This window comes from Psammomys obesus, unplaced genomic scaffold, assembly GCF_907164565.1.
Source record: "Psammomys obesus unplaced genomic scaffold, mPsaObe1.curated_primary_1811, whole genome shotgun sequence".
Lineage (NCBI taxonomy): Eukaryota > Metazoa > Chordata > Mammalia > Rodentia > Muridae > Psammomys > Psammomys obesus.
Genome location: NW_026593794.1, coordinates 1 through 13,690, shown reverse-complemented (window position 1 = coordinate 13,690; position 13,690 = coordinate 1). Strand labels below are relative to the sequence as shown.

At 47.2% G+C, this 13,690-nt stretch overlaps 1 non-coding gene across 1 annotated transcript; it reads left to right on the top strand.

Moving 5' to 3' along the window:
• The first annotated feature begins 473 nt into the window (after positions 1-473).
• LOC129684226 (small nucleolar RNA SNORA48) lies at positions 474-619 on the top strand. The gene has a single exon (XR_008721297.1). It is a non-coding gene; the product is annotated as a small nucleolar RNA SNORA48 (small nucleolar RNA).
• Positions 620-13,690: the final 13,071 nt, after the last annotated feature.

Genomic DNA, 13,690 nt, shown 5'->3' with positions numbered 1-13,690 from the left:
ACGTTAGTCATGGCTTGGTAGATTATGATCTGAGAAGGAACGACCTAAAACCACCACCACATGATAAGAAATGTGTCACCGTGTCTCTCTCTCTGAATGTCCATCTCTGCCCTGCTCTGAGACAGGCTGACATGGCATGGACCTTCTGTGACCTTGCTAAGAGCCACGGAAAAGGAAAAAGCACTGCTAACCGCACACTAAATCTTAAACTCTCCTGCGAAGAAGTGAGCCAATGCCACAGCTCGACACCAGCCACACGGCACATCCATTGTCAAAGGAACTGGTGTATGTGACCTCCGCAGGTCCAGGAGGCCAGCCAAAAGTGCAGAAAGCTACATTTTTAGTGGCCTCACTCGGATTGGGATGTCTCAAGATTCTACTAAAGAATATTCTCTTCCCCCCCCCTCCCCTTTTCCCCCCGCCTTCAGCACCACTCCCCCACCACCACCACTATCACCACCCCACCCCCACCCCACCCCAGCAATGGTCAAAGAGACACCTTGTTGGTGCTGGTGTTCTTATAGCAGTCAGGGGCAGAGCAGATGACAGTCCTCTGTTCATCCTGGCTTATTAATGCCTGGCTTGGTGGCCAAAGCTGCTTTATGCCTAGGACACATAAAAATCAAATCAAATCAAATCAAATCCAGGCAGTGCATCTCAGGAGGAAGAAGACAGACAGAGACCTGTGGACTGCCACGCTGCCCACAGACCTGTCCAGCACACAGCATATGTGGGCCATAGACCCCTACTTGCTGCCATGCTGCACAGAGCAAATGAAGGATATCACCCAGGGCCCCACCAGCTGCATGGCCAGCCTGCAGTAGGAGCCACCACAATGTGTGACTATGAGGTGATCAGAGGGGAGAGAAAAAAAAAATGGAGGAGCTTGAGCATTATGAAGAGAGACAGAACTGGAGCCTGCTGTGAGGTCCCAGCCCACGCTGCCACTGAAGGTCATGTCTGAGTCCCTGGCTATGCAGTGGCAGGGGTCACTGGTAATGTCCATGGCTCATGTTACCATTAGAAAACATAGGGACATCCATGGTCAGGGCAGCCACCGGGGACCACATGGATTTCCAGGGGTTGTGCCTAACTGGCCATGCCCCTCACTGGCTGCAGAGCTCTGGAGAGCTGGCCCTGTCTCTCAGCTGGCCCTGTGCCTCGCCCAGGTAAAACGGTGGAGCTGGGCATGGTGTTGGGGGTTTGGTAAGCCATCCCCAACAGAGTGAGCAAAGGAGAACTGGCCTTACCGCTCATCTGCTGTGAGGTGGCATGGATTCAGGGTGATGCTCACCGCCCCTCTTCACCCCTCACCACCTGCAGCGCTAGAGCAGGCCCTGCACCTCGCCTGGGCAGCACAGCGGAGCTGGCCCTGATGGAGGGGGTGCTGGTAAGTTGGCCCAGGGTGACAGTTTGGGAGAGCTGGCCCCACCATTTGTCTGCCCTGAGGTGGTGTGGGTAGGGGTGTGCCTTCTTTCTCCCTCACCACCTGTGGAAGTCTGATAGTCTGGTGAGCTGGGCAGGAGGGCAGGAGAGCTAGCCCTGCCCCCTCACTGGTGGTAACACTTGGGAGAGCGGGCCCAGAACCTCATGTGGGTACCATAGTGGAACTGGCCCTGATGGTGAAAGTATGGGTGAGCCAGCCCTGAGGGTGTGAGAGCAGGAGAGCTGACCTAGCCCCTCGCAGACTGCAGTGCTTTGGAGAGTAGACCCTGTGCCTTAACTGGGTACCACAGTGGAGCTAGCTATGGAGGCTTGGGTGTAGATAAGTCAGTCCAAGGGTATGAGAACAGGAGAGATGACCCTGCCTCCTGCTGATGGCAGCCGTGGGTGGCCTAGCTGGAGCAGTAATAGAGAGCTAGCCTTGGTGGAGCACATGAGAGAGAGCTGGTTCACTGACCAATTCAGCTACCACCCAAGCCCAGATCCAGGGCTCTGAGCCGGCCCACCTAAAATGCATATCATCTGTGAATGGTTGGGATTTGTGAAAGGCCAGTCCTGCTGATCCAAAGCTGCAGGATCTCCATGATACAGGGCAACAACAGGATAACCAAAAGGAGTCCAGGCGAGGGATCAATATTGATGGTGTCGCAGAAGCCAGAGACCTTGAACCAGACCAATGACTCATTGCAAGTGAAGATGAGTGGACAAAGAAATACACTGTGGGACACACTGTGACATACTACAGCTTCTGTGATGAGATGTTTTCTATGCAATGAGTTTTTGTTGTTGTTGTTGTTGTTTGTGTGTATTTTTTTATTTTGGGGGGGAAGTTTCAAGAGTGAGGGCAGATATAAGGACTGGAGTGCATGATGTGAAACTCACAAAGACTCAATAACAAGTACAAATAAAGTAAAATAAAAGAATGTTCTTAGAGCCTCTTCTGAATGCGGAGGGAAAAGAAATATGACATATTACTACGATCTCCTAACACAGTGTGTCATTGATTTCATTATTGTTCTTATTATGTTTTCCGGGGATGTGTTGTTTCGGTTTTTGTTTAGTTATTCCCTTTTTTTCCATTCCTATTTCTTATCAGGTATTTCCCAAAGGGAAGTGACAAGGGTTGAAATCCTGAGCCTGCCTGGAGACTCATAGAGAACCAAATGTCCCCGGGTGGCTGGTTCACAAGCATAGCCCACTGCCTGGCACAGAGCACGCAGCAATGCAGCAGGCACCAGAGCAGCCCACATCCATGAGTCTGTGTCCGAGGCTCCTCCCTGCTCTAGAGTCATCGTGGCAGTGTAGACAGAGCAGCACAGCAGGAACTACCCCTGCCAGGTCTGTGACCCCATCCCGTGGGCTTGGCTTCTTCAGGCTTCCTTTCTCCCAGCAGTGAAATGAGTGTTGGGCATTGCCTACTCAAACGGCCACTGTAAGACTCAAAGGGGATACTACTTATGAAACGCCTAGAAGAGTGCCTGGGGTATGATCCGCTGCTCTTCCAGGGCTGGTGGTGCCCTACTTTACACAGCTTTTTAAGCCTGGGCCTGCTGCCGAGGCCATATATAGATTGACAGTTGTCCTCAGAAGGCCAGGCTCTTGATGTTCGTATGAGACAACATCATAGTTAGGGGGTGTGAGGATGAAATGTAAAAGGATACAAAAGCAGAAGACCATTTAATTATCATGGGAGAAGACAGTTTTGTGCATAGGGCAAGAAAGTAGTTCTCTTTCCTATCCAAAAATATCTTCCCTACTAACCTGCCAAGATGCCTGACACTTTACCATAACAAACCCGTTCCTTTGGCTTAAGTGCTGGCATATCTAAGTGGCTCATAAACATTCCCAGAGTAAATGAGGGCCACTGGGGCTTTGCAGGAGCTGCCAGTGTTCAAACAACTAGCTGATGAACATCCTGAGAATTTTTTTCCTCTCTGGAATCTTCTCCCAGCACCCAAGCAAGGGTAAGTAAAATCTTACCGCACTGATGACATTTAAAATTCTTACTAATTTCTTTCTAACTGTTATCACTGAAATAGTTTATGAGCCAGCGTTCTTGTCTCCAATCAGCCTGCTGTAATCCAGCTCTCAATTGCCGCCACGGAAATCTTCCCACAAATAGACATGATCACGCCATGGCCTTGTTCTGATGCCGGTGCTTCAGGAGAGATACTGGATCCTCTGTGTGGTATGGGAGGCCTCCAACATCACATCCTTAGGCTCTCTCTGGCTGTGTCTCTCGCTGATGCCAGCTCTCTCATACCATCCCAATCGTCCCATCACTGAAGCCAGATAGGAAGCATCACATTTGTCCCTACGTACTTTTCTAAGAGTTGCTCATACCCTCAGCACATGTAATAGACATGAAGGTCTAGGGGAACCCTCGCTCCATCAGCATTATTATGTGACTCCTCAGGGACTACTGTGTAAACATGTCACCATGAGAGGTAGCACCCCAGATTCGAAGGAAAAAAAAATGGCAGATTCCATTCTATGAACATTTCAGTTCTTACTGAATTCAGCCACTTCTCTGGAAAGTAGGCAGGGAGTGACCCAAAGCCATCTGACAATGGGTTACAGTTGAACTGCTATTTTTTTTTTCTAAAAACAGATCTAATTGGCTTCCTGAAGACAGAGCAGTTCCTAGCTTAGGGAGAGGCGGTACCCAGACTTCCTTGCTTTCAACCTCTTCAAGGCCATGTGTTCTTTTGGTGAAGAGCCCTAGAATGTGAGCAAGATCCTGGAGACAAAGGGCTTAGAATAATGGGAGTGGACAGAGCCTCAGGACAGTGAGGGAGAAGCACCTGGCCCCTGCACAGCCAACCTGCTGAACACAAGAGCACCTACATGCTGGAAAATTCAGGATTTCTGTCAAAGCAGCAATTCTGCTCAAGCTGGGAGGCTGTTGATCTTGCTTGGAGCCATGAGCCTGTGTGGGGATGGACAGCAAGCCTTGCTTCTGGGGTTTTAGGAGAAGCATCTCTACCTTCACCCTCCACATGACAAAGGCAGCCCCCAGGACAGGGGAAAAATACAGAGCAAACGCTGGGAAAATCTCAGCTTCCAAGAGATTGAGAATCAGCAACAGGCAGAAGTGAATAGTGAGGGTGAGCCTGGCCCGCCCTCATTGCTCTGTAGCCCTGAGGTCACACGCCCACATCTCTGCACCTCTATTCACTCACCTGTGATATGGGTCTAATCACTTTTCGTCACAACACCAAGTCCCACCCTCCGCCATGCGCTCCAAAACACCACCCCGAGTCCTCATCAGAGCTCCATAGGGAAGGCGCTCCTGCTCCTGATTTTAAAGAAAAAGCAACTGAAGCTCAGAGAGGTCACAAACCACCAAGTTGCCAGGCCAAGGCTTCATATATGCCCCTGAAATCAGTCTGAACTGTGGCAGCTCCCCACACGCCATTTCTGGCCATTCTATCTCAGGAAACTGAGGGCTTCACACAATTTTAATTCCCCTTTTCCCACTGGGATGGGGTGTCCTTTCATTAGAAAGGAAAAGGATCTCAGATTTATCCAGTAAAGCCCCCAGCTCTCCGCTCTGCCCTTGGGGAAACAGAGACCGAGCAGAGCAAAACCTGCTTGCTGGGTCCTCACTGGTAGGCTGCCTTGGCTCCCTGGGGGCTGCCCACAGGAGACACACCTCTGCCCCATCCTTCCCCTCCTCCCTGAGACACTGAGACGCCATTTCTCTGTGGACATCCTGGCCAGCTGTGCTGACTAGCTTAGCCAAGGTTCCCTGGCTTTTATAGACATGAGCCAGAGCTGGGTCATTAAGCCTGAATCTCTTGAAATCCCAGAGATTCATCGTCCAATCTAACATCTGCAGCAAATGGGGACTGGGGTGCGACACACATGGTCTGCTCCTGCAGGTTCAAAGCCTTTAACTGGGCATCTGAGGACTTCAGCAGGCCCGGATTAACTTTAAAGGACCCTTGGAGCCGAAAACCAGGGCAGGCTATAAATCTGCAGAAGACTTCTGTGTAACCAGCCACGAGTCAGGGCCTGTGCAGATGCAGAAGGAAAGCAGAGGCCTCCTCACTAAGGGTTGTAGAACAAAAACAATCAAACAAACAAACAAGAAAGCTTGTCGACAAATGAATGTTGACAATGTATGTGTATAACACAGCAGCATGCTTTACAGGAGGGTATCCAGAAGGAGGATTGCCCAGAAGGCAATGTGGTTTAAACACACACACACACACACACACACACACACACACTAATTCTTTTCATGTCTACCTAGTTTATGTCTCTGCCATTACAACAATCAGGTCCTGCCAAGTGGTTCTAAACTCACTCACCTAACCATATAGATTGGAGAAAAGACTGTGATGCCCAAATGCTGAGGAAGCAATCTTGCTCAGGTGGCCAGGGCCTTATGTGTGGGCCACAGGCAGTGAGGGAACCCATTTCCCTTGCACTCAGGATGAGACCATGGCTCCAGAGCCTAAGACTAGTAAACATTGTATCATACAACTGGGTGCTGATTAGGCCCCTTGACAGGGAAAATCAAGGCAGGCAGGAGAGCCAGTTTAAAAAGTCTCACCTGGTTCCTGCCTTATAGACAAGGGCTGAAATACTTTCTGTTGTCTTTTCTTTCCTTATCTAACCAGAAGCCATTCCCAAGGCCCTCTGCACAAAAGCAGCATGCAGACCAGCAATGCAAGAAAGGTGAGGACTGTGTTTACAGGGGTGGCCCTCCTCAGACACAAGCCAGGGAACTCGTGTCCCCAGCTGGATGATCTCCACGGAGGCTTGAAGACATCAGCATGGCCAAGCATTGTCTCCTTCCTGGGCTAGAATTCATGTCATGGACCCAGTGAACAATGCCCTGCTGGAGAAGAAAGAATTCACATCTCATTTGATGTCCTGTTTCCCCCAGAGTTAGAGAACCAACACCCTCACATCTTGCCCTGACGAACAAAAGCTGGGAAGGATGGAGTCACCTCCCCACAGCCTCCTTCCTCCTTGATCATGGACTTTCTCCCTCAGGACCACATGTGGCCAGCCCCCTCCTCACATTATCTGCACCTCTGCTACAACTAAACTGTTCACTTTCCTCATTGTTTGATGAGGGGGCTGAGCTAAATAAAAAGCTCCTCCCAGGTTTTAAATCCTTGATTTTTATGTCAGAGTTGGGGGCGGGGTGACGAAGTTACAGTGGATTCGCCCGCACAGAATTACCCATAACTTTTTTATCAGCATTATTCTCCCCTGTTTTCAGTCCCCAGAGCCACTGTGCTTTCACGCACCTCTGTGTCACCTTGGACATGTTCTTTGTTCCTTAACTGCTGGGAGGCCCTGTCTCCTCGTGAAGATGGGAGGGGGGTGAAGTTAGCTGACTCACAATGTCATCACCAAGATCAAATGAGATAATGTCTGCAAATCACCTAGCTCCCAACTTAGGCAGGCAGGAGGAGCCCTGGCACTTGTTAATTCTCCTCTGCTCCCATCAACAGTCAACATGCCTGTTGACTGTTGGATTTCAGTCAGAAATCCCCAGGGGAATGTTTCCAGCCTTGCCTATCCAGCCACTTCATAACAGATGTGAGTGTTCTCCTGTCCGACTCGTGTCCGTCCAGAGCCAGACTGTGCCAACTTGTGAGGGGCACTGTGTTCTTCTCTTCCAGATAGGCCTTGGGTGACCTCCTACTGAAGGGCTATGATCCACAGCACAGAAAGCAGCAAGCTCCTCAAATCCGAGCCCCTTCCCAGACACCTCTGCTGGTAGACCAAACCACCCTCCCCAACCCCCTACCCCCACCACCCACCAACCCACCCATCACCATCACCCCCCCCCCCAGCTCTCCTTCAGTACTCGCCTGAGGCAGGAGACTAAACTTTGTGGAAATCCTTGGTCATAAAGTACAGAGTCCCACCCAAGTAAGCAGGGGTTTTCCACAAGGCCCATGAGACTAAGAGGCCCACTGACAGCCACCTTTGATTTACCCCAAGAAGTAGGGAGAAACTGCCAAGAGAACCCGTGCTCAGGGGAAGCTACCTTTTTCTGCATCAAATAACCCAGTCCCACCCCCACCCCCCAAAAAAAGAACTACTAAAAAGCTTTTGGCCGGGACAAGATATTAGATAATGTTCCTGAAGTAAATGTAGTAAAAGTAAAACATTATTTTAAATGTAGTAAGTGTGAAGGCCTTTTCTCCCCATGAACTGAAAAAGGATTCCAAAAACTTATATATATATAAAAAGTATATCTAACAAAATGACCCCTCAAATCAGAGACCACAGATCTCTCCTCTCTCTCTGATTCTCACCCAATTTCTGTTATAAACCCCTTCCAATATTAACTCATTAAATCCTCACAATAACCCTCTGGAACATACACTGGCATTTTATAAACACAGAAACTGAGGCAAAAAGAAAAAGAGACTCTGAATTCCAAGTCAGTCACCTTTGTCAAGGAAACACTTTGTCAAGTGTTCTCCAGCTTGAAGCTGTGTGGCTCGACCCTTCCTACCTGTGCCTTCTCTCTAACTGTCTTTCCTGCCCAGGTCACCCCTCTAATGGAATCTGGCAAACTCCTGCTTGTCCCCGACCTAACACTCTCATGAGCTGCAACAGAAAAAGGGGCTGTGTTTTCTCTCTTGCCCTGTTTTCCTTCTTAAGACTCACTTGCCTTGAGAGCTCCATGGGAGACTGCCAACTCTACGTATCCCCAACTTCTGGGCCACCTAGAATGCAGGGTTCTTCAGCACGAGCCCAGAGAAGATGAAAAAGAAGGGAAAACTGCAGTGGAGGCAGCTTCTGAACCTCTTCCAGTATGGGCCTGGGATGCCTAGCACACAGCTCTAAGGGCAGAAGGGGGAAATTTGTATTAACACTCTAGATGCTGAGTGTGGACTCTGTCAGCTGAGATACAGGGGTATCAATGTAACAGAGACGATACAACAAACTTAAACAGCACAATAGCATGGAAACTAAAATGTGGCAAGCAAGAGCATATTTAATTATTATTTATGAAAAAAAGGAAAAGTTATAGAGGATCAAAGACTAGAAAAGAAAACTTTAATAAGTCACCCAGACATCGATTTTGATATGAATGGGGAGATTGATCTAAAAGCATAAGAAAATGGAAAAATCAATATTCAATAATCATGACTAAAAGCTGTATTTTAAATCAATAGGCATAAGTCAAGAAAAATAGATATGAACAACCCCATTTAGGCTTTTATGCAGTGACCATGCTATTTTCATAAAATTAGCCCTGTCACCTCAAAATCAAACTTTGGAATCAATATATATTAACACTATAGTGAGACCATTCCTGTGGAGAAAATACACATTACTCCATTTTCTCTTTACAGTGAGAAACAATATTCTTCTATTTTAAATAATACATCATGTTCAGTTTAATGTTACCCACTTTCCAGTGGTGCTCTTTGGGGCCCGTTTCTCTGCTCACACACACGCAAATACCTATGACATCATCTACACAACTGGAATCATACGCAAGCAGGCTTATCCAACCTAAAGCCCATGAGCATTTGACCAAGGTTATCTATGAGTGCGGTACAGTACAAAACCAGAGAGCACGTGTTGTGCTGGGGATAAGGAGGAGAGAGAGGAGGAAGCACACTGGGGCTAACAGGCTTGCCAGCCTGACTGCACTTGAAGAGAGAGACCTTGTCTCAAAGAAATAAGGAAGTGATACAGCAGGACATCAGATCTCCTCCTCCAGCCTCCACGCGCCTGCACACATAGACAGCACATTCACATTTCACACACACAATAAACACATGCTTTTAGGATTGTTGTTTTTTTTTTTTTTTAATATAAGGCATTTTTTGCAACTCAAATGGTTCTCAAGTGTGAACTTTGCACATGACAGAATTATGTCACATGTCAAAATGTCAGATGTGCTTGCTAGATAGTAGCCCATGGCTTGATGTCTCTAAATATCTTACTGCCAATGATAAACCCACAGAGCTTCATTGGTCATCCCAATCGACAGTGTGACATACCTCTTCCCTGGTGGAAAGGATATTCCCACAGCTACAAACTACTGCCTCGAGCCTTTGGGCATACCTGTCTGCACTTGGCTATTGCTGAAGGGTGGATGACGAAAAGGGAATTGCTGGGTCAGGATTATTACACGGCATGTGCTGGAAAAGTTACTTCTAAAAATGAGGTAGCAATGAATCTCACGCTAGCAGTGAATAGCAATAACTAAACTGATAAAAACAATTTGAGGGAGTGCTGCCATCTTTTAAAATCTGCCCGGAAACAGGATGTGTCTGTTAACCTCAATCAAGCCTTCTCTCACGTGAGCAGTGCTCCACTTTATAAGAACTATTCCCAAGAAGCCAGATGCCTGAACTTGTTCCTCATTCTAACGCTTGCTCAGGATACTCATTTTCTCTCATCTTGTCTTGGCCTCTTAAATCTGCTCTAAGCCTTCTTGAAGTGAGTTTCTCTAGGAAGCCTCCGCTCTTTTGCATGGAACATGGCAAGTGCTCAGACTCCGTGGAGCACTCCTTTTCCTGGAGCCACCATTTTAAACAAGGGCCAGGGCTGAGGCTGTTTACATCCTGTGGTGGTTTGAAAAGGCTTGCCTCCCCCCCCCCACAGATTCATATGTTTGAATGCTTGGCCAATAGTTATCGGTACTATTAGGGGGCGTGACCTTATTGGAGTAGGTGTGGCCTTGTTGGAGAAAGTGTGTCACTGTGGAGGTGGGACTTTGAGGTCTTAAAATGCTCAGGCTAAGCACACTGTGAGGCACACAGTCTCCTCCTGGCTGCCTTCAGGTCAAATCCCTCCAGCACCCACCGTGTTTTCTTGCACGCTACCATGCTTCCAGTCACGATTATAATGGACTAAAACTCTGACACTGTAAGCCAGCCCCAGTTAAATGCTTTCCTTTATGAGACTTGCCTTGGTTATGGTGTCTCTTAACAGCAATAAGGCCCATTCATTGTCTCCTTTGATCCTGATGCCAATCCTCTGGGGAAGTTACTCTCCTTCCTGTCTTGATGCTAATGCAGTATGTTTGTAGACAGACTGTGGTGATTCGAGGCCACACAGCTCAGAGGCTGAGCTGAAATGAACTCCACCGCCTCCTGACTGGTGCAAGCCAACTCCCCCACTGTGCTACAGTACCTTCTTAAGGACAAGAACTCATGTTATATTCATGACCTCCTGCTTCTTCTAGAACACTCTCCAACACATAAGAGATCCTGGCCAATGTCACTCTTTTGATATTACCATTAACTCGGAACAGGTCTAAACAGTTCCAGGCCTGAAGAGAACTCATCGGGTCTCTACCCAGAGATACTGATGCATGGAATGCACTTTTAGTGACATTGTGAAAGAGGTTTCAACAAACCAAATGTGCTGGTGAAAGGATGGGTCTCATGTTCTTGTCTCATAGCTTCTTTATCCTCCATTGCATAAGCTACTAACTGTAAGAAAAAACATAATGAGAAGGCCTTTGCCTCCCTTCTGCTCTCCCTGGAACTCTCCCCATCACCCACAACAGGCTTGTTCACCCTCTGGAATGCCCATGACAGCATGGTCAACCACTTTATTAGTCCGAATTGGATTACTATAGTGAAATCATTAAGCTTAACTTCAAAATATAAAAAGGGTTTCTTCTGGCTCACAGTTTTTGGGCTTTCAGTGCAACACACAGAGGAGGACTATTGCTTGAGCCTCTGGAAGCAGGTGTTGAAATGCACGCTCAGGCCAGGAGTTGGGAAGTGAAAGAGAAAAGGAAGGGACCAGGACCTTATACTCCCTCAAGGGCATGCCTTCAGTGACCTCCAGGCCTCCCGCTAGACACTCCCCCAAAAGGCTTCCACAACCTCCCACGAGTGTTGCGATGGAGACTGAGCCTTTAATATGTGAACTTTTGGGAAACAGTCAGCATCCAAATCACAGCAGCCACTCTGAAGTGTGAGCACGCATAGACTTCGGAGGCTATGAATCCCCCAGTTAGCGGCCCCTATCCCATCCCTGAACCTAACCATTCCAAAGGCCTCCAGCCAAGTTCAGCACAGTGGCGACCACTTTGACAGCACAATCTTTGATGTGCCTTTTCTTCTTGCTCCCCTTCTCTTAGCACACTCCAGTCTGTTGTTCCCAGGAATCTTATAGCTCCAAGACAGCAGAGGACATGGCACATTTGCTAGCTCACTTGGGCACAAACACTTACATACCCATCCCACACACCCTCAGCCGTGTGTGTGTTTGTGTGTGTGTGTGTGTGTGTGTGTGTGTGTGTGTGTGTGTGTGTTCACAACACACACTGGTTAGATCCTACAGACTCTGGCCATTGTCTTTTTTGTTCTTTTTCTGCACAAAGAAGCTCAACTACACTCAAGGGAAAGGAGACGCTTGCTCTTTCAGCATCATCAGGGCTCTTTGTAAACACCGTTATCCTTTGTAGCATAGCAGATGATGTCACTAAGAACCCAGAGTCTGCTTACCTAATGTCAATAAAGTCCATGCCAAGCTCATTTAAGAGGATTCACTTTTCCATCTCTCTTTCTGTGCCTAATCCCTGGTTCTGTGTCCTCTCAGCTATGGAAGGAGGAGACCTAGAGGACAAAGATGGAGCGTCAGCCTGCGGTCATTGATATGATGAAAATGAAGGCTTAGATCATATCCCAGAGCACCCTCCTAATGGCAAGAAGCTCTAACTGCTGGGCGGAACACAGAGCAGCCTCTGACTTACACTATACCCTAGACAAAGAATGTCTGTGTTACATAATCCTCTGACCCTCCATCTCCATCTGTAAAATGTGACCGTTGGAATATTTTCCCCTAAACAATACAGACATCGGATAGTTTACTGCCTTGTCATTATTTCCCCAGTCATTCTGAGCCACCAGGCCTATACCTTGTGGGAACTATGTTAATCTGGCGTGGCTTTGTCACAGCCCCATATGTCATCCAGTGCTTACAGCAGCCTATATTCTCAGCTCTATTTTGTGATGTGACCCTAGAAGTTGGGCTCAAGTGACTCTATCGGGGACAAACAGCACGTTAGCATGGCAACACCAGGATGCAGACTCTAGCCTTCCAGAGCCAAACCCACCTTGGTTCTCCCTACTGCTCCACAGCATCAGGGAGTAAAGGAAAATCAACTCTAAACATGCTGGCATTCAAAGCATCCTGGGATCACTGATGTGGCATGTCCCTCGTGTGATAAAGGGACACTTGGGAGCTGGGGAAGTCTCATTGTTTCCAACGCTGCAATAAATGTGAGACCCATTCCTTTTTCTTTTAAGTTTTTTATTAAAAAGTGTAACTGTTTTTAAATATTTTTTTCAAAATTAGAGCATAGTTATATCATTTCCTCTTTCCCTTTGCTCTCTCTAAACCCTTTCATGTATCCCACCTAGTCTCTTTAGAACATATGGTCTCTTTTTTTTTTTTAATTTTTGGGATGTGTGTGTGTGTGTGTGAGTGAGTGTGTATGTGTATGTGTGTGTTCCTAAATACATCCTGCTTAGTTCATATAATGGTAGTTGTATGTATTTCTTTTCAGGGCTGACTATTTGGCAATAGATAACCAATTGGTATGCTCTTTCCTAGGGAAGACTATTTCTCCTGCTCTCAACATTCCATAAATTCTGTAGTTCCAGTTGAGGCCTCATAGTTTTTCCCCTGTCCACATTAGCATGTCTATTGGTATTGTGCTTATTCAGGTCATGTTGAGGCAGCCATGTTGGTGAGACTTTATGGGTGTAGCTTCTGACATTAGTAAGAAACACAACCTCATAGCAAGCTCCTGTTCCCTAGCTCTTAAAATCTTTCTGCCCCAAATTTTTCTATGATAACCAAGCTTTACGTGCAGAAGTTGTGTTATAGATGTATTAATTGATCAGTTGTGGTTTTTTATAATGATCTCCATCTGTAGCAAAGAGAAGTTTCCTCAATGACCAGTGAGAACCACACTTATCTGTGGCTCTGAGAACCAATATTTAGAATATAGAAACTATGCTTGTCTAGTTAAATGGTAATCATAGCTTCTCCTCTAAGATCAATGACTTCAGGAGACCTGGGTAGTTGGCTAGGTTTCCAGGAATGATTTCCTTCCTAATGAGCAGGTCTTGGGTCCAATTATAGAGCTGTTGGTTTCCACCAAACTACTGCACTGTTAGGATTCTTGTCCTGTGCTGGACTTTATTGTGATTCATAAGTATCATATCTTAGTAGTAATGTTGGTTGCCTCTGTCCTTTGGAAGCTTCTGTGGCTTCTTCTGGCACC